Raw genomic sequence first — 22,815 nt, 5'->3', positions numbered from 1 at the left:
AGATGGATGGGTGTTCTGACCTCCCTACAGGGGTGCAGGCACGCTTATTTACACAAAGCACCCTTAGGTGTGTAGGTGTATGTGTGTATGTGTGTGTGTGTGTGTGTGTGTGTGTGTGTGTGATATAAGCCAAAAAACATGGAGAGAGCAACATCCATAAATACAAAAATATCAAAGATGTCCTCTTTAAATCATCACACAAAGGGGGGAAAAACTTAAACCTCCCAAAGCCTTGATGTCTGATAGGTCGTTGTAACATTTTACACAAAAATAAGAAATTCTTTATCACAAGTTGTGGCTGGAAATGAGAATAATCAGTAGAGATACAACCAATAACTGGCAGTGTTAGCATTTTGCTCATCACATGTGGCCAAAATATGTAGACTCTGGATTTTCATCGTTTTAAACTTTGTGACAACAGTTTGGTGAGGCTGTTTCCTATTTCAACATGACAAAACCCCCATGTAGTTATACATTACCAACAGCTAAAATGGACATCTTAGGTTACACCAGGAGTATCTACGACCTGTAATATGTATATCAACAAAGTTGCAATCTGCAGGGCTGTAAAATGAAGTCATTGCAGCAGTGCCAAAAGCTGCAGTTCACTGAATGGCCACCCCAGGCTGACGAGCCAATCCCTAAAGACCCCTGTGTTAAAATTCACAACTTCACATCAGAAATCAACATGTTAACACTCCAGCACAAACAAGGGTATTGGTCTCTACCTAATTTATCTGCTAATTTCATGACAACTATACACGGGGTGAATTTTTCATTTTTTTGGCCTGGCTGTTACAATCACAGAATGGGGGGACAAACTTGTCTTGCCTAAAGCCAGCAAAAATAGCTTATGAGTCAGATCACCCTTCTCATTCCTCCTCTGTTATTTTGTCCAAATGTGGTTGCTTCTGTCTCAAGAAAACCCAACATGGTGATGGCTAAAATGCTTTAAAACAGCAGTCCACGAACCAATGGGTGATGCCACAGTGGCTGCATCCATTATAGCCTAAGGTGTCAAATATGGAGCCTTTGAAACATTATCCGGCATATAAACATATAATACATGCTGAAATGTGGACTACAGTTGCATGTTGACCACAGAGCCACTCTGCAGCAGTGGTGATAAACAAACAGTCATCTTGTTTGCATGGTGACAACTCTTAGAAGTGTTCAGAGAAAAAAACAATCTGTGATAATCTACCTGGACAAAGATTGTCCTACTTGGAGTTTGGTTTTTTTTTGTGCTATATATTTGAATTAAATGAGCGTGTTGTCAATATTATTACTACATCATTATTTATTTAATGTTTATCTTGATTTTTTTTGCATGTTTGTCTGCTCACAGAAGTAATAACCATGCATGTCTGTTTTTAATTGAGCAAATAATTATTTAGAAAAAAAACCCAATTATTACTCTCTAGTGAGTCTTTTTTTCATAATCAAGACTTACATTTATGTCTGATGAGTATTCAAAATGTAGTTAATCAGCTCTTTCCAGCCGTGTAAATAAATCAGAATCCCATATCTTTCACAATCCAGCAGCAGCTTTCTACAGCTTTAATGTATGCTTGAATAACAACCCTGTCTGTTTTTATACTGTATGTGAGAGAAATGTCCCCCACATCCAGAGAATCACATTGATTTGCCTCTAAAAGGTGAATAAATTGCATATGTATTTTATGGAAACAGAAAAATCCATGCAGATGTTTACAATGCTTGCTGTTCCTGTAAATCAGAAGGTGATCAATGCGTATATTGACTCAAACCATCGCATGTGTGTGAATAGATATTTTGTGCACGTGTGTATGCAGTTGAATGATTGGGGACATTGTGCATGAGCAATTCTCCAGTTTGCATGTTTACATTTTGTAACTTTTCTGTGCATGTGATCCTGCAGGTGTCCATGTCTCCGTGTGTGCATGTGTCTGTGTCTGTGTCTGTGTGTGTGTGTGTGTGTGTGTGTGTGTGTGTGTGTGTGTGTGTGTGTGTGTGTATGTGTTTTCAGCCCTGCAGCAGGGTCATTTCTGTATTGACAACCTGCTTGTCCCTGTCATACAGAGAACATGAGTAGAAAGGCCATTCTCATTTAGCCTGATAAAGTGCCCATAGCATCATAATGACCTCCAGCCATTTATAAATCATACTTTAACATGAGGGAGACGGACCTCTAACCGCTGACTGATTGCAGAATTGATCAAAATTACTCATTCATGAATTGGACTAGCATTTTCTGCAATGCACTCTCATAGCACTTGAAAAGGTGAGATGTTCTGGTGGGAAATGACACGGTGGTTATGGTATGATAAATATTATAGAGGTTGTATTTTGGCCAATATTTTGCTTCATGTTGTCATCTGCCAATGAATAATTTAGTCAGTTTAGTTAATGAGTCTTTTTTCTTTTTCAAGTTTCTCTCTCTCTCTCGTTCTTTTTTTCCCAACCGCCTCCCTCCACATATAAATCTGCATATGAACAATCAGCAGCTCATGTTTACTGATTCGCCCAATCAGGTATCAGTTCTCCCTTGAGATTTGAAGTCCCTGTTGACGACCCGTGAGTGTGTGCATCATGGACAAAGGAGGAAAATCCCTGGGCGAGTCGAGCAGAACAAGTTGATCGATCCTCAGCAATTACCAGCCAATCGAAACGTGATTTATTTCCCAAGGAATCATTTCAATATCAAGAGAGCCTGCAAGTGGATGGGAGGGAGCGTGTGTATGTGTGTGAGTGGAGGGAGATCCTTGTCAATAAACTACCACTTATTCCTCCATTCTTCTTGCTGTATCTCTCTGTGTATCCCTCTATCAACCCATCCATCTCTACATTTTCTTCTTCCTCTTTTTTCCACCCCTTTGTTGCATCCTGCATCTTCAACCATAACTCCTCATCTCTAACTTTGTACCCTTTTTCTTTTTTTCTTGCTTCTCCCCTCTCTACACTCACCTTGTCCATCTTTCTCGCCCTACACTTATCCATCTGTGCCTTCTAGAGTTGAGTCGGTTTTCAGTTTTGCCAGTCCGGTCGGGTGTACGAGTTAAAACTGGTTTGAATTTAGGCAAACCAGCTGAACCAGCATTTGTCATTTTGACAGGTTTTGGCTAAATCCAACTAAACTTGCTTTAGTAATAAGCTATATGACAATGTGATTAATGCAATAGTTTTCGGTACTGAAAATAGCCTAGGCTTTCTAGGCTTTGACCCAGAAGTCTAACAGCATAAATTTGAAGAGAGCCAGGAAAAACAAGAGGAAGAAGAAAGGAAGAAAACAAAACAGGTGTGCATGAAATGTACAACGCCAAAAAGTTTGTCATGTTTTCACCGTTTGGCATGCAACCTGTTTGCTGCTTGCTAACATGTTTTGTCAGAGTAAGACATACTTTAGTCAATAAATGTATTCTTCCTGGATGCTTGTGTAATGGGACAAGGGCAGTAGTCAAATTAAATGGCCTAATCAAGCTATAAATGTTGATTAACTTAACTCAAGTGGGACACCTGGTAAAATTTAGTAAACCAGTCTGGTCTGGTGGTTGGCTTACTATCCAACCACTTTGAAAATGATCACACCACCGAACCCTCGAGCCCTCTCCAAATTTTACCTTTCTTTCACCTCCCTGCCTCTCATGTTCTCCCCTATATTCCTCCACTTTTACTCAGTTCCTCCTTCTCTCCCTGAATGCTCCCCTGTGAGGCTATTATTCTGAGGCCTTGTCAATACGACCAGTCAACCAAACAAAAAGACCAACTGACCGATTGAGGTATTTTGACTCTTAATCCCCCCCTTCACCCCCTCCACCCCCTCCTCCTCTCCTCCTTTTTCACCGCCCTCTCCTCCCCACCTCTCCCCGTCCCTTTTTTTTGCACTTAATTAAGTCGCCAAGTGGTTGTCAGGAATAATTTTTTGCTGCAGCACGAGGCCGAGGGCCGCGGTGGACTTGACATTTGATAATATTGCGTCTCCACGTTGATTGAAATTGATTTTAGGGGGGAGAGAGGCCCCCTGCTCGCTGCTGCCGTGATCGTTTGACAACTCTCAGCCAATCAGCCCCAAGGACAGACCCTGGACCCCCCCTTCCCCGTCTTTGGCGTGGCAACTCATATTCCTACGAGTGATGGCTGGGTGCCTGTTTGTGTGTGTGAGAGAGTGTGTGTGTGTCAGAGTACCAAGGGTCGGACATGGAGTACCGTCGCAGGGTCATGGAACTGGCAGTCACATTTCCCATAAATCAGTTGGGCAGTGCAGAGGCGTGTGTAAGTCGGAGTGTGTGCACAAGACTGCCTCTTCCCTCATGTGTTGTGCATGCCCCTGAATTTGCACGTAGCAGTCACATGCATTTTGTTTTGTGTCTTTACTCGGCAACCTCTGCCCCCTTCAGCTACGTATTTCTCTGACTAGCTAATAGAGGGTATAATGTTAGATGCAAATGACTGTTTTAATTGTTGCCTTATTAGTGGGAAGTGGGAGTATTAACTAAAGAACATCATGATGAAATGCCACTCAAAAGCACGCTGCAGTCTGAATCAATCAGGGTAATTAATTACAAACAAGAACACCACCATCAGTGTTTCCATAATGTTTACAATCAGACTCTTAATGCTCTCACTTCACGTCTCTCAGACTGCAGGCCTGAAACAAGCAGCGAGGCGCATTTTCCTGTTTGCAACATGTTTACCGCTATCTTTTTTATGAGTTTTTGTCCCAGGGCAAAACTTAATTGTTATTTTTGTTGTTGTAAAAAGATAAAGTATTTTGGAGCACCCTGCCTAAGGAGCATAGACAAGCAAAGATTTAATTAGTTTTGACTAATTTTATTCTCACTTTATTTCATACATACTTTGGTTTTTAATTAGAATTAATCTGGCAGAGTCTTTTTTTGCTCTTTATCTTACTGAAACTTGTTATTTTAACATGCTTTACAACTTTAATGAAAAATGCAATACAGATAAGCTGAAAGGCATCATCACACTATAAATGTGACTGGTCAGTAACAGAAAACTTTGAATAGTATTACATATCTATTAAAGTTGTAATTTGCAAAGAAAATGTGCCAACTGTAAACTGTTGAGATTTTCTAAATGTTACACAATATGAAATTCCCATCATAATTTGTTATTTCACATTCATATTAGGATTGTTGGAAATGAGGCTCACGAGGCTCGCTCTCAGTTTCACCAGTTTGTACTCAATAATGTCATATCACTGTGCACCAAGAAGTTGCTGTTTCTCCTGTTGCAAGTACTCTATGCAATGTATGTAATGTGTGGTTAGGTTTGGGCACAAAAACCACTTGGTTAGGAAAAGATCATATTTTGGCTTAAAGTACCTAGGGGGCACAATCACGGCAGAAACAGCAACAACGTCTTGGTATAAAGAATAACTGCTTTCATGTCACTTCCCCTGCTGATGGGACACTACAAAACAATACACTCACGTTGTGAAACTAAAAAAAGATGATGGAAGCATGGCATTGACTTGGTAAAACACAACCAATGTTGCCATTTGTCTGCCTCAAAGAGGGGTCTGCATCCTGGTGTCTCGCCTAGGGGTTGCGCCATTCACCATCCCCTCTAACCCCCAATGACAAAGATAGTTTGTATATCTGTCACTTTAGAAATGCTGATATGATACATATGAAATGTACAAATTTAAGATATTTGTGGTTTGAAAAAAAACAAAAAAAACAAACTTAAAATGTGAAGATCTTGAAGTCAAAGGCCACTGTGGCAGTTGGAGTTGTCTTTAGACTTGTAGTTTTAGAAATACATCATTTTGTACCTGATGTTTGGATAATCGTGAATAAATGAGAGGACAAACATGACAAATGCTGATGCTTTGATATGGGACACGTTGAATCATTGATTGGTTTGATGAGAATGGAAACAGGTGAATCAATTTAACACGGGGACAGATTCAGAGATTTAGGTTTGTTTTAAACAGTCACTCATCTGTACATGCCTTGTTCTTTGAGAATCAGATCAAGTGCAACAGATTTCCTCTACAGAAATAACAACAAACTGTCAGAAAGTAACATTTGAATCTGTAGGAATGACTTTTGTTTTTCAGCACCCACCTCTAAACATCACACATTACAACCCTAGCCCTTTCAGTCTTTTGCATTCTCATTAGCTCCTGTTTTAATTGGGTTATGGATGTCACTTGGTGTGTTTCTGTCTGTTTCACAGAGCCGTTCCATATTCCTGATGAGGTTCTGTCTTCTAACCCCCTTTTCCAGGCACTCTAATCGCCTTGCACTGCTCCAGGCAACAGACAAACTGTACCAGACGCACATGGAGGGGAAATTGCTTTTATTTTGGAGGGGGCTTGTCTAAATTAATTGTGATTTTTTTTTTTTATTCACCAGCAGTTAACTACAATGTTTGCTCTGGTAACACGGCCTAGATAAAGGTATTCTCAACAACAGCATGAGAATGGATAGCGGTTTCACAACTGTGGTGAACTTTTCTCCCCAAGTCTGGTACATGCAATTATATCATGACAAATGAAGCCCTAATCGGCCTCTGGTGGCATGTTCAGTATGCCAGAGAAGCACAAGAGGCTTTCATAATGTTTTTGGTTCTTATTTCTGAAAATAAAAATTACTAAAGGACTAAAATAACCAAAAATGTGCAAAGTTTTAAAATATTTTCTTTTTTAGTGTTCCTTTGCCTTTAAGCTTCCAAACATAGGTGTTTTTAGCGACCAATCACTGTTTTCCAGCAGCTTTTCAGTCATCAAAAGTGGGTGTTTTAAGCAACCCGTCAGTGTTTTTTTCAGCAGTTTTTAGCTACCAAATGTTTTTTAGCTTTCCATTGCTGTTTTTCCAGTGGGTTTAAAGACTGTGAACATGGTGTTCTTTAGCTGTCCTCTTCTCTGATCTGCTTACCTCCTCCTGGTCCCTCTCCTGCTCATCTGCCCACCCCCTCCTTTCGTCTCCCCTTCACACCCTCTCCCCTGCGCAGCCTTCTTGTCCGACAACTCAGCTATTAACCTCTGGCCTCGTGTCTCTGCTCCCATCACTGCTGCAGTAATTAGGAGGTCAATCCAACCCTCCTCCATCATTTACCCTGACACACACACACACACTTTTTTCCTCTAATAATACAAAATGTGACAGATCAATTGTGTTACCAGCTCCGCCTAAACACATACATTGAAATACATAGGTCTACTTGCACACATGCACACTTAAAACAGATATATGTCAATATAAATTTGAAAACACTCAATTATAAATTGATTGCCAGTGTGAAAGCAAAGCTGATTATTGGTCACCCTTAATGACAGTGTTAAACCTGTTAGGGTTGAGATCTTTATTCATATTAGACTGAAGAGTCCTTCCATACAGTCATATTTTACTGTAGTAACACACACATACGTGTGTGTGTGTGTGTGTGTATATATATATATATATATATATATATATATATATATATATATATATATATAAGCCCAATGTTCTTTACAAGAAAGAAATTACATGCACCAAGTGCTTCACATCAAAAGACATAGCAGACAAAAGGCATACTATAACCTGCATGTAAAAATAAAATAAGATCAGAATACAATACATAGAATGAATCTTCAAATGGATAAAACCCATTTGATAATAATAATAAAAGTAAGATATAATAAAGATAAAAATTGAGTGCACAGAATGCATAACATAAGATGGAAAATAAAATAACTAAAATAAAGCCCATTGACATTAATAAAAATAAGCATAAAGTACAGTATATAAAATGCATACAATTAAGGAAAATACAATATATTAATGATGTGCAGCAGTATCCAATTGCAAAGCAGCTAAGTTAGAGCTAATTAAAGGCTAAACTGAAGAGATACATTTTAGTTTTCTTTTTATAATATTAACCAAGATAGCTTCTCTGATATCTATAGGCAATGTTTTACAGAGCTTTGGGGCGTAACTGACAAATGCTGCATCCCCAACTGCAATAATCACTTCAGTTTAACCAAAGATTATATATCCTTTATGAATTAAGTCTTAAGGCCTTTGAAAATTACGGGATTTTTTATTTGTGCTTAAGGCATGTCAGATTATATATATATATATATATATATATATGTATGTATGTATATATATGTGTGTGTGTGTGTGTGTGTGTGTGTGTGTATATATATATATATATATATATATAAATATACTGTTGCTTTTGTCATGAGTCATTTCACACGGAATGCAAGTATTATACAGCAAAAAAGAAAAAAGAGGCGTTGATTATTTTATATTTATTATTTGGAATGAGGTAGATTTTTCTAAACATCTGCAACGCAAATAGAGGCCTCAACCAATCACACTGTGCCCAGAGGATTAGAAAACAGCAAGACAGAGGCCTCCCAGTTTCAGAGTGGGTGGAGGGGAAAAATGGTTCTGTGCAGTTAACCATGTTATTTGGCAATATTTAGTAATATGACAAATTTTTACAATCAAAGTCACAATTATCACAACACGGCCTTATTAGTACCAATATATCATTTCACCAGATTTTAGAATTGTTAAATATTAATGAATGAATGCTTACACACAAACACATTCAATATGGTAATTTGATGCATAATTTCAACGTGTGTTATTAGCTAATCATGCATTTTAGAATACATTCATCTTCATACTGCAAGTACACGCACGCACGCACGCACGCACACACGCACGCACACACACACACACACACACACACAGCAGGGCTGACAGCACTGGGCAATGAGCTGTCAGAACAGTCTCTCTGCATCACACAGGTCATTGGCTGATCCCTATCTGTCTCTTTCTCCACCTTTCTGCCTGTGTCTCCCTCTCTCTTCCTCTCAATACCCTCCCTCCTGTGTGTCTCATTAACACAACATACAATTAAAGTGTGTGTATCAGTGTCAGACCCCTGCTATTAGCACCTCAGCCTAAATGGCACTTGGCAGGGAGCTGAATCGCCTCTTCCTCCTCCCAGTCAAACGATTAAAGGCCTCAGACACGCAATCAAAGCGGAAACACGTTAACACCCAATTAGCTTGACACAGCAGTGTGCAGTACTGCTGCGCTGTTTGTAGGTGGACTGACACTGCCCAGCCCCTGTCACCTCTGTTTGCATATGATCATTTAAACAGAAAAATGCCCTATCAAGATTATCAGTCTTTGCCAGCATTTTCCGAATTTTGCAGTCATTCAGCAGTCACCAGCACGAATTTACACCCAAAAGAAGGGATGCATAAATGTGGGTGAATTTATCTGATGTCTCATACACACATTTATTTGATTTATTTAGAAATAAACCAATGTTTGCTCACATTGCACAGCTCAAACAGCAGCATGGACTGCAGACGTTGGAGCTCAAGGGAAAACAAGTTGAAACAAATCTCTTCAACAGTCTCCAGACTTCAGTGATTCTCACACACACTCCATCTATCCCTCTTCCTCACACACACACACACACACATACCACACCCGCTCCCACACTGCAGCAGTAAATATCCGAGATCTAAATCCTCTTCACAGCATTGCCTAATTACTCCCAACAACATGGTAGCTGATTAACTTGTAATTGCTGCTCTGAATGCAGCCTGTCCCTCTCTCCTCGTTAGGGTTATTACTGACTATAATTACCGCTAATGTGCAGAGAGGAACACACACTCACACATAGAACCTCACATGTACACAAACATACATGGTAAGTTTGCGTGCAAGAACCTGAACACACACACATTCTCCTTCATGTCGTGCACACACCTCCACCAAGAGAATACTTATTTTCTTGGAAACTGGGACCAGTGCACAAAGCAATAACAGTGAAATTTAGGCAACTAAATTCATTTTCAGTATGTTGCCTCATTTAAGCGATGCAATTCACAGCAGCCAAAATCCTGTAATGGCCTTCATAAACCTCATCACATCCTCAAATCTGACATTTTTGTCCCCGCATCCTGTGAGTAAGGCCATGGACGTTTTCTCACTATCATTTGTGATTCTGCAACTGTGTTACTACTGATTTTATTTTAGGCTGATTGTGTTGACAAAGACACACAGAGCGAGGCCATTTCTCTACCCAAACTTCGAGTAAGAAAACCACTTGAATGAAGGAGCAGTGTGTAAGACTTTGAGGAATTTAGCAGCATCTAGTGGTGAAGATTGCACATTACAACCAGCTGAAACTTCTCCCGGTTAGAATTCCCTCAGTATTCATTCTTCAGGAGATTTTTACCAGGAGCCAAATTATCCACAAAGGTCTCTTCCTCTCAACCAGACAGACAAGATGTTTACAAATGGTTTAAAAAAATGAATAAAGCAGTTTTGCATTAAAAATCAGTGTTTCTCTGATGCCGTTCAGATATGGGTCCCACACACATGCTAATGTGTGGTCACCTTTCTCCCTGAGATAACTTAAGATCCAGACATTCAGGAGGTTTTTACCAGGAGCTAAATTATCCACAAAGCTTTCTTCTTCTCTAAAACAAACAAATCTGGTGATTTAAACAACTTTTTTTTATTTAAAAAAAAAAGGCAGTTTTACCTTTAAAAAAAAATAAATTAAAAAAATCATTGTTTGGAGCTGCTAGCTATGGTCACTGAACAAAAATGAGGATGGCCCTTGAGCCAGTGTTTGGTTTGTCCATTCTAGACTACTGCAGATATATGGCGATGCACCACAGCGATCTCCAAAGAGTAACTGCTCCCTGTGTGGATATAAATGGTTCATTGTAAGGTAACAAAATCACCATATTTGTGGTGATTTTACGCTAAAGAAAACATACTTATCACATTATATTCTCAGGCTGTTTTCAAAAACTGTTTGTATGTTTTCCTATGAAAAGTAATGCACCCAAATTTGCACACATTCCACATATTTTGACAGGCTGCCTGTCTTGTAGGAGGAAGGCTGGGGTGTTGGATGAGTCACAAATATCCTACTGTGTTAATTTTGAGTAATCTTCCTTGCTATGTTTCTTATTCTAAACCTAACTATAGTAACTTTTATAAACCTTCATAAAGTAAGTAAAGTAATAACATACCATAGTGTGCAAATTCAAATGACATGAATGAACGAATATGATATATACTGTTGTTCATGCATTATCACAGGATATCATTCTACCCATTCTATGAGAATACGTTCTACATACTGTGCCAATACATCCCCCTAAATCCTACACACTGAACCTTTAAGAGTAAAGCTTATAAACATTTTAAGAGTGATAACAAACCAAATATGTCCCCTGATTATTTATTAGACCATGCCCATCCTTTCAAAGATATCAACAAAAACATGTATGTTTTGCATGTGTTTACGGCATCCAAAAATTCAAATTCCTTGTTTTGAAATACTCATCTAAAAACAATCCTCAGCAAACAAAAGATTACAAAAATCTTTTTTCCATGGGGTGTTTTTTGGAGGGGGGTGTTTTAAGTATATCCTGTCATCACAGAGATCATATCCCCAAACTGTTTTGATATCCTGCAGGAAATCAGATAAGTAGCAACATATGTTTTGCATTTCCATAAAAGCAACATTTGTAGAATTAACTCTCTGCTTGTAAAACCCAAACGGAGGAATTTAGAAACACTCATCTGTTTATGAAATTCTTCACTGGGTTTGTGTGAACAGCAGAGAGATTAAGAATACAAGCAATAATAGTATTTTTTAAAATAAATAAATGCACTTTTTCCACTTAATGTATAAAAAAAATTTAACAAAATAAAGGCATTTGCCAGGCTGACATGATCAGGCTTTTTTGAAACAAATAATAACATCTGATCATGATCATTAATAAAAGTGAGTCCTCTTTGAACTGATATTAAACTGTAAACAGTTTTAACAGCACAGTGCCACTATTGTTCATCTTTCTGCGCTCACTCTGTGGTACAATGGGCTTCCCTTCTTCCCTTCTGCCTCCTCTGTTTAAAAAGGCATTTGCGTGAATCTAAATCCGGCTTAATCGTAATTCTCCAACTAAACTTGCTGTGGAGAAAGCTACGAGCGCAAAGCTCCTTTTAAGTTCATAATCACTTTCTCCTTTAGCCGGAGATAATGGTACTACTTGTGGGAGATTTAGCCCACGTCTGACTTTCTCTCGTTCTCCTCTGCCCTCCCTCTGTGTCTCTCTCCGTTTCCCCCAAACACTATCTCTCTTTCTTCGGACCATTAGTGATATTGCCGGGCCGCAGACCTCTGTGTTAAGTCACTTAATCAAAAGCAATGGGTTGAAAATCTTGTTTGGTCTCTTACGTCTGATTCATTCCTGCAGACAAGAGCAGCAGAGAGACAGAGAGAGGGCCGGGGGGAAATAAATGGAGAGCGAGACAGATAAGTAGAGGGAAGGGAGGGAAAGTGAGCGAACGAGTGTTGATAGTAAAGTGAGATGGCGAGGGAGGAAGTGTGAGAGAGAGGAGAGAGGACATTAGGTGGAGGTACTATGTGTTATCAGCTAAGCAGCAGCAGAGAGGCTATCATTGGGTCTTTCAGCCTCTGGGGATGAGGAGGCCACTGTTCCTCTAACCACTTCTGACCACCTCTCATCCACACACACACACACACACACACACACACACACACACACACACACAAATGCACTCTATGTCTTTTCTCTAGTTCATTTCTTGTTCCTCATTTGACTTTGTCACATTTACAAAGAAACATTTGTTCTAGACCGTAAGGCTTGTTTGCTTTTATTTGTGTGCTTTGCTTTGCTTTTTTTATGTTAAAAAAAAGTTTCCTTCCTTCCTTCCTTCCCTCCTTCCTTCCTTCCCTTCTATCCTCACACAACACAGCACCACAATACAACACATTCCCATTCCAGCATCAGACATCCAGGAACAGTGTATCAATTTAAGGTTGTTACATGCACTGTATCTTTTCAAAATAAACTTGAAACTGGGTAAATCAACTTCATTTTTTGGTTTACATCCTAAAGTTCTGGCGACAAAGACATGGTTTGGCTTTAATATGTATATTTATTACCAACATAATGTAACAGCATGTCATGTTTGTCCCATGACATACGTCACTAGCGTGGTATGCCGTGTTGAGAAGGTTACTTTCGAAATGTAAGCGGTTACAGATTTTGATTACTTTTTTTAAATAAATGTTTTTAACAGGGACATAAAGTTGAAAAGACCTTAAAACATAAATGCATAAATAAATGAATAAATTTGTCTCTACAGCTTTGCTGACCCGTGTTGTCCAAAAATATGCCAAAATAAGGCATTCCTGCACAGCAGCCCTTTGCTGTCTTTCATCCCTTCTACTGCCTTTCCTTTGTCTCTGTTTCTCTCACTATCAACTAAAGCACACATGCCACAAAAATAATCTTTAAAAAACAAACAACCCCCCCCCAAAACATCTCCTTCCCCGGTCCCTAAACCATGGTCAAAACACTGAACGACAATTTAAGTAAAATTATCACTGCAAAAACATGGAATAGTCCGATTAAACTGAATGCATTTTAGGATGAATGAAGGCAGAAATAACAAACACTATGTGAACAAACAAACAAGCAAACAAAGAAAAATACATTTACTAGAAAATGGTGCAAAATAAAATGGTAGCTTACCCCTACAGCTTCAATGCTATTTACAAAATATTGTGAATTGAACAACCAGCAGCAGGCCAGGTTGAAGGCAGAGCAAGCACCATGTCAATGAAGGTCCTCACAAGAATAGAAGAACATCCACACACATATGTGTGTGTGTGTGTGTGTGTGTGTGTGTGTGTGTGTGTGCGCGCGTGCGTGCACGTGTGTGTGCATGTCTGTGTGTGTCTGTGGGTGTGTACAGTGTGTGCAGGAGATGATGGGTGATGGAGGGGCTCCATGCTCCATAGGGGGGCAAATGGAACATACGGAGCATCAGCCCTCTCCTACACTAACACACACGCACGCACGCACACACACACACACACACAAACAATTTTATTTTCATTTATTAATTCAAAAGAAGAAGAGAAAAGTTTCTTTCCTCTCCTCAGTGCAGCTGCCAAGTTTAAATAATAGAGTGTTTATCTTCTGGAGGATGTGCAACAGAAGAAGGGGAAAACATTAGAGGAAATAGTCCTTGTGTGCTTGAATTCATCAGTATACATCCGTAAAATAAATGTTCAATGATACCCACTTTTTATAGAATAGATAAAAAGAAATATTTGCCATAAAAATATCACAGTTTGTAAGAAATTGTACCTGCAAAATCCAGAACTTACACTTTACTCTCATGGCTTGGAGAGGCAGACTAACAGCAGGAAAAAAAGCATCAGTTTGATTCCCCCATGGTTAAGGCCAAACCTTATACCATTAATGCACTAGCTTTTAACATTAATGCACTCTACCACTTTGTCTTAGTTGTAGAACTTAAATCGGCAAAGTATTTCCCTCCAAAAGAAGAGCACTGCACAAATCTGAAGATCTGTTAGATGGTTTAAAAGTCATAAGTGAATTGAATTTTCTTAATTATAGTAAAAGTCAAAAAGTGGGGTATTTTGTTGTGAATTACCCTATGATGCACATCGGGGTCAGAGAGTAATCTCTCCTCTCTTAAGACGATCGTAGTTTTCATTTCCTAATTGAGAGCGAGATGGATTGAGGGATAGACAGAGCAGACATGAAAGACAGCAACTGGTATAACTCTCATCACTCATCTCTCTCTCTCTCTCTGTTAATAGCTTTTTATTTCATGCTTCTTTTTTACCCTCATTTCCCCCTACCCCATATGTATGGGTGTTCAAAGTCTCCTGAATTTGGGACATTGCATTGTGGGATAGCACAGTTAGCAGCCCTACTTAGTGGAGTCAAGCCCCTTTTAAAACACCCTCGAAAATCCCTCTCAGACCAAATCTTTTAAAGCCCTCCATCTCTCCCCTTCTTTCGGAAATGCGCAGTTAAAAAAGAAATGGAAAAAACAAAAATTAAAACAGAATCTAATCTGCTTTTTAAATCAGCAGTGTGAGAGAGAGACATTAGAGATATAGTAGATGGATGCCGGGGAAGAAAAAGAGAACATTTATGACAGGTGGAAGTAAATGTTCAATAAAACAGCAAGAAAGTAGTACTTATTCACGAATCTTTCAGCACCTCACACACTATGATTTTATCTGTCGACTGTCAACATGAACTATACAATATTATAGCAGACGTGGTCAGATTCTTCGAAATGTACAAATTATACCTACTATCGGCAAAACATTTATCTTAAATCTTCAAGTCAACAATTTTGCATACATAAATTTGCTAACAACCAAAATCCACCACAAACTCAAAGAATCAAAATCCCATTGCCAAAAAAAAGTTTGCATTTAATATTTCTGCAAATCACATTTATGTTGCATTTATACCATATTTTGTAGCAGATATGTTGAAACTTTATGTTTCTTAACATTGTGGTGAAGGTGCGATTAGCATTGTGCACTAAAACAAAGTTTGGTGGCACAAAAGCCACTGGAAAAGCAGGCATGAGTATATTAATATATTAATATTGATGTGATTTGTTTATTTGCATCATTTCAGAAAAAAATAGTGTTTATATTTCTCTCACTCTCCGTCCTTTTGTATGCATGTTTGTGATTTAGCATGTGTTGCTGCAAGTGTCACTGATCCTTGGGAGGTGTGCACACTTCACATCAAACACACTCCAGCACCTGTACACACAATCAGCCGCCTCCTCGCTGCCACAGGTGTACTGTTAAGACCATACTCTGTTACACACACCTCTTAGACCTTTAAGAACACCCAATTCAATTAACAGGCAGACACATGCACACATTCAAAACACTCTCAAACCCATCCATCCACCCACTGCCCAATCACCTAATCCACAAATTACAGCAGACAAACACACACACACACACACACACACACACACACACTAGAAGTTGAGATTCAATCCTGTTGCAGATGCTTCTCAATTCAATTAAGACACACAAAAATACTTCTTTTGATCTCAGTATTGGATATCAGGCACACACACCTGATGCTAGCAGCACTAGTGGCTTCATTGTCTGCAACACAATGCTGCTAAAAGCTAACATCATCTGGCTAGAGGTAACAACAGTTTTCAGGCAATAGTGATATTTTCAAAAGGTACAACAGAAGAGCGTGCTGTGAATTCAATTATGAAGCACTGTATTTTGTGTGTGCACGTGTGTGTGGCTGTGTGTTTTCCTGCACATTTAAGTGTGTACATGTGTGTTGCCTCAGTGTATGCAAATGTCATTTCCATTTGATAATGAGCTTTCTCCCTGTTTCAGCATCACAGCTCATTTTGGAATCAAGTTCCTGAGCTTGCATGCCTTTTAAAGGAACACTTCACCCCAAAATTAAAAAAAACAAAACAAATTTGCTTATTCTTATCTGTAGTGCTATTTATTGATATAGATTGTTTTGGCGTTAAATATCAAGTATTGGAGATATCGACTATAGAGATGTTTGCCTTCTCTTGAACATGATGGAACTACGAAATGATACTCAGCTAGTGTTGCTCGAAGTGCCAAAGACTATATTTGAAAAACTCAATGGCAATGTCTCTTTACAGAAATTACGACCCAATTAGTCAAAATAATGTACAAGATTTGTTGTGAGCAGTTTAATGGAACTATTTTCAGACTACACCTGCTAACCACCACACAGATGAAAGCATACATTTTTTTGCATCTTTGGTGCAAAACATTATGGGGGCAAAAAGAGGTTTCTGTGCTTTGTTTGACTGACATCGTTGAATTACAAGCAAATCAGGGCTTAAACAAAAGTCAGTTGAACTCAGCAGTAGCTTGTTTATCAGACAGAGTTCTGGCAGTCTCTGCCTCTCCTTCTCTGTCTGCGTAATGCAGATCGACATCACAAAATGACTCAATCTCGTTACTATTCTTTAAGAGATGGAGACAGAGGGAGGAGACTGATGTGTCCAGAGGGCTGACTGAGTGGGCTCTAAGGGTTTATGCGGCTCAGGTGGAGAGGAGGGACAGAAATGCATATGTGGCCTGTGTATGTGAGGGTGTGTGAGAGAAAAAAGATTGCGAACATGCAAATGTTAGACTTTTAGTGGGGAATATAAGAGAACAGACAGAGAAGTGAAAGAGAGAAAGGAGTCCTTCATACACTTTAACATGTGAATATTTTTGTCTGAGACCATTGTGCTCTTGTGTTACAAACACTCAAAGTTACTTAGGGTGGGATATTTGGGAATCCTTTGAGTTAATTTTGGTTCTTGGTGTCACAGTTAGATTTAGAATCAATTCTTGATTCAAATTCTCGGTTTCTGTAGTCTATATGTTGTTGTGTGTATGTTTTTATCAGATGTGCTATGGTAAATGGATATTTTTTTATGCATGTTCTTATGGCATACTTATGTATTTATTCACTTTCAGAGTTTCTGAATGCCTGTATCAGTGTAACTACAATTCAATTATTCATTGTAGTCAATGCTGAGGTGGAAAGAAGTTACTGTTTTTATTGTTGTAATCTGTGAGTAATTTGATATCATAACCGTTTCAAGAAAAACAAAGCCGAAACAAGGAAGCAGAAAATGGCAGACAGTCCAAGGTCACAGATCATTAGTCAGCGGCTGCACAAATTCAGCCAGCGCAAACCCCAGCCAGCGCATCTGATCCCAGACAGCCTGTAATTCGTCGCTAGATCAGCAAACTTTTTGTTGCTGCCATTACACAGATTTTGACTCTCTATGCTGGGATTAACGCTGACCAAAATCAAGCTTTTTCAGCCACTGACTGAAGGCCATTCTCCAGAACTTCCAAGGAGCTGAGCAAGTCAGAAGGTCAGAAAGACTGATATGCTATGTGCATTGTTTTTGAAAATATGCCTCATCATACGCAGTCTCTGTAAGTGTAGGATTAAACTTTTTCCATGGTCTAGTGTTAAAAAAGAGAACATGGATTGCAGCAAATCACAATATCAAATTGCAATACTTCAAATTGGCACTCAAATATTGTGAAAGTGTTGAATCGGAGGATAAGCATATTGTTGCAGCTCTGTTTATAAGTGTAATAATGTTTTTTTGTATTTCATATTACATATGAAGTTTCTCTGCATTGAATTATCTGCAGCAAAGGTTATAAGTGACAAGTTCCCATAACTCATAGAAACGATGAACCAGATGGTGGTTGAGAAAAAATGCTCTTTGCGTTATTGTCAAAGTTACAGCTAAGCACGCTTTGCTTATGGTAAAGCTTAAGTTAGGCTCCAGTAACTGGATGCAGGTGAATGTAATGCTCCCAAAAATACTGACCACTGACATAAAAAGTTAAAACCTATTGGCAACATTTGCATCTCTCTAGATGGTTGTGATGGCAAGATTTTGCTTTCTGTGATGGATATGCAGCATTTTGAAATGACACCTTAACCATTAAAAAAAAATTTTTAAAAAAGAGAATAAGACATATTTACACTTTTTACTACACAACCATACATTAAAATTAAGATCTTTTTTAAAAAAAAAATATTTGATCATATATTCTATTGCATCTTTTTATGTTGATGATGAAAGTTTGTGCCAGTCGGTCTAAGAGCATTTTGTTATGTCGGATGAGAGTCCAGGTCATCTCACTGGCAGGGAAATGACATTTTTGATTGTAGCACCTGTTTTGTGTCTCTCTACATGAATACACAGCTTGGGATTTTGCATATGTAAGGTTAAAGTGGCGAAGCTCATCCCGCTGTATTCAATCCTTAAAAAAGACATTTCCTCTTTTCCCCTGAGGCTATATGTGTGGGGGGTAGGTTGAGGTAATAGAAAGAAAGGGAAGCGTGGGGGGGGGGGCAAAATGGCATATGTGTGTATATGCGCATGTATACGTGCACACTCCAGCGCATGCATGTAAAATCATTCGTGTGCATATGCGTGTGTGTTGCTCCTTGTTCATCTGAATGGGGATTCATGGGTGGCCATTTCAAAATTAAATGCTTTTGGTCAGGCAGATTGCTTTACGTATCTGTCATGTTGCTGTGAATGGGATGCTGCCTTTGATGGATATAAGGACTGACAGGAGAGCACCCCCTACACACACACACACACACACACACACACACACACACACACACACACACACACACACACACACACACACACACACACACACACACACACACCGCCTCCATCACTCCATCCTCAAGATCCACTCCTTTATCCTATGTCTTTTGTCCCTCTATACTGTATAAGCTTATCTATTTCAAAGATAATTTTAAGGTATTTTTCAACATACTTGACTGATAAAAAATGAGGCAATGGACAAACCACCACATGTTCCTGATGCAGATTTTAGCAAAGTTTGCTTGCACGTAAATAACTTTTTGGAATTTAATAAACAGGACAAACATTATTATGTTATGTTGTTGTGATATTTATATATTCAGTGCGATCATAAACAAAAAATAGCTTAACAGTAGGTTAACAGTATGAAAATCAAATTTTAAAAATATGTTTTTCTTTTCATTAATACAGCTAGAAATTGTTTTCATTTTGTGGTACAACCCCTTTAGCCCTGTGTGGTGACAGCTGCATTGTATATTATGATGTATTTTACTTCAAATTTGCAGAGCATCTTCTTTGTCAAATTTGCTAGATTCAGATGTCAGTGCAGACTTAACCCCTCATTTTTATCTGATATTTTTTTAATCAACGTACTGATTCTGAGAACAGATTTGAAATGTCCTTTTCTTGTATTCTGATTCTTTTCTTTCCTTTCTTTTGTCTTTTGTTGTTGTTATGTTACAGTAATATTGATAGTCTGGTTTAAAGCACTGTGCCTCTATTTCTTTTGTCCTCTTTTTTCTTTTCTTTTCATCAAGTTTCCCAAAACTTTAAAACTTTGCTCCCTCTGTACGACATACGCTCCACACACACATGCCCAGCTGTCAGGAACCAACAGCACTAATACGAGATCTACAACGGTCCTCATATATCCTGCACGCATTTCCTTTTCCAAAAACAACTTACACTGAGTTGGTTTAGGAACAATTTGCAAAACTTCCAATCTTCCTTAAGTGTTTGATTATATGTATGTGTGTGTGTGCGTGTGTGTGTGTGTGTGTGTGTGTCTGTGTGTGTCAGTCGTAACTAAACACAATCAGTCCTGTCAGTCTGTGAATTTCCTGCTTGTGACAGTCTGCATCTGCCTTCCCGGTACACGTCATCTGTCTGCCACACACACAAACAAACACATATGCGCGCGCACACACGCGCACACGCACACACACACACACACACACACACACACACATTTCCTAAAGAAATATCACTCTAAACTGTGGAGAAACTGAAATCTGAGTTACTTTTAGGACATTACTTCATTCTGTGATGATGCATGAAGCTGCAGAGTGTTTCCACATTGATGGCAGGATTCAAGTCAGCCGTAGTCTCACACTAGTTTATCTTAACAACTACAGTATTTATTTAGTCCTTACAAGCTCTTCTTCAGATACCTTTTGCATTTAAGTGATACCTGCTTTATTTTCTCTTAAGGTCTCAGTGTGACGAAGATTTCTCCACCACCCATTCTCTCTCTCTCTCCTTGTGTTGGAAAGGTAATTTTCAACAGAAACTCTTGATTGGTTTTAAATGAGCTTTCTCAGTAGAACATTTGTCAAGCTGATCTATAAGAAAAAAAAAATTGCTATTGAGCCACTTTTTGTTTGTTAGAAAGTGAATAAAGCTATGGCCCGAATTTATTGAACAAACATATGACAGAAAACCTGGCATACGGTCGTTTCCACACAAAGCTCTGCAGTTATTAACGTGGACTTGAGCAGACGCTACGATCAAATTTCAGTTTGCGTCAGCGTGGACTGGTGGTGGAGCAAAGTAAACCTGGCTGAGTTGGAGAGTTGTTACAGACCATATTCTGACTGGCAAGTAAGTATTTGCAAACACATAAATCTCATAAATCCCTCTAATACGAGTGGAAGTTACCTGGCTCTTTGGGACCTACTGCAAGATCACAAAAGACTGTACAACACTGATGAATGGCTCTGATAAAAAATAAAAAATAAAAAAGCCAACATAGTTAATATGATTTATCATTGAATATATATGTAAAAAAAAAAACAGTTGGTTAAATTGGACCTGGGATGCCCGTATTTCCATTCCAAAAGCAGCTTCAAAAAGAAGCTGCTTTTGACCATATTACGCCTCAACTCTCTGGGCGAGGCCTGTGAACCCAAAATATATTTGGGCATGATATGTCAATGACAATTGTTTTCAGCGGCTGCATGTATTAGCAACCGTTGATTGGCGACATAGAACGTTTCATGTATCACATGCAAACCCTATTGTAAAATGATTTCTCCGCTGAGATCTGCACTGGTTTTTACGTTAGTTGATAAATGAGGACCAATGGACCCAGAAGACGGATCTACCAAAAGCCTAAAAGCTGAAAACATAGTCTTCACCTTGTAAAGCACTGTTTATGGTATTATTATTATTATTATTGTTGTCAATCAAAACCACAGAGATCATATTCTGTATATGCAATAACGTCCTCTCTGGTCTGATACAGTGATGCTGTTCAGATGGACAGCAGGAAAATATCTGCTTTGAGGCTGCACTCACCAGCACAAAAAGGCTGCTGAAAACTATTGTATTTTGTCCTAAAATCTATTTGAGTTCTTGTCACACACTCTCTATGGCTCCACATCTATCTGTATCTTTAGTTGTGCATTTGTGTGTTTGTGTGTGTTACAATGTGTCTCATTCGCCTCAGATACGAGGACTTCTCACTCGATGAGCAGATGAAAGCCACTGAGAGGTAATGGAACCTCTGTTGAGACGAGCCAGCCAATCTGCAGCTCACCAAAATACATTTCACACAATCGCGTGCACGCACACACACATCTACCTGGTGCATTTGCATCTCGAGTGCTGTGGCAGCTAGCTAGCTAGTGAGACAATTCAAGTTACCATTCAAATGAAGGCGGTGTTTGTGTCTGCAAGCCCTGGAGAGAGAAAAAAGCAGAGAAAGGTTTTTTAGGAATATGCAAATACTGCTCTGCATGGGAAATTTATCTTGAAATGAGCTTTCTATTTGGGGAGCTTAAATCAAGAATCACTTTGGTACACTGATGTGAATTGAATAACTTTGGCTCCTGCTGATGTTTACATGTTTAACATAGCCGGCAGGGCTTAAAGAGACAGAAATAAAGAAGAAATGTAAAGAAGAAAACGCAAGACTGAAATGTGTGCAAAGAACAAGATTTAAATAAATAGAAAAAAAAGAAAAGATCATCTTAAACTGCAAATTTAAGTGACACTTTTTAACCATGTCTCCAAAGATGTCTAGCTGTTTACAAATTTCCACTAATCTGTACATTCATTTTGGAGAAAAAAAAAGGTCAACAAAGTAAGTCCAAAGTACAGGCTGTCCATTAAGAATGAAATCCTTTTATGTGCTATAACTGCTCTAAAACAAGATCCCTATCCATGTTTATCCCAATATCTAAACAAAGCACTTCAGTATAAAATACAGTTCAACATTTTCTCATCCCTACTCGTCATGCATGGGCAGAAGCCTTTTACGTTGTTTCTTGACACAGTGGTTGGTTTAGGCAACAGAACTTGCATAATGTTAGGAAAAGATTTTGAATTACACTTGCGTCAGTTACATGACCAATGAATCACGCGAGTAACGACTGACACGGTTTCAGATTAACTTTTCTACTGATAGCACTGGTGAAAACAACTTTCTCAGTTGGTAGCATCATATGATGTGGCCCTTTTTTTGGTACAGAATGGTATTAATCAATGATCTTTCATGCTGATGAAAAGTTGTCGTAATTTGCACACCCTAGTTTTGCATAGATGTAAAGATACTTAGAACTACAGC

The 22,815-nt window shown here is 38.8% G+C and overlaps 1 protein-coding gene across 2 annotated transcripts in view; it reads right to left on the bottom strand.

The window, feature by feature from the left end:
* Positions 1-22,815, bottom strand: part of skor2 (SKI family transcriptional corepressor 2) — a 129,718-nt gene that overhangs the window by 57,285 nt on the left and 49,618 nt on the right. The gene's annotated exons all lie outside the window — the stretch shown is intronic.

This window comes from Plectropomus leopardus, chromosome 20 (genome assembly GCF_026936395.1).
Source record: "Plectropomus leopardus strain MGB_pleo_1.0 chromosome 20, ASM2693639v1, whole genome shotgun sequence".
Classification (NCBI taxonomy): Eukaryota; Metazoa; Chordata; class Actinopteri; order Perciformes; family Serranidae; genus Plectropomus; species Plectropomus leopardus.
The sequence above is the reverse complement of the archived record's forward strand: the minus strand, read 5'-3'. Positions and strand labels throughout refer to the sequence as shown.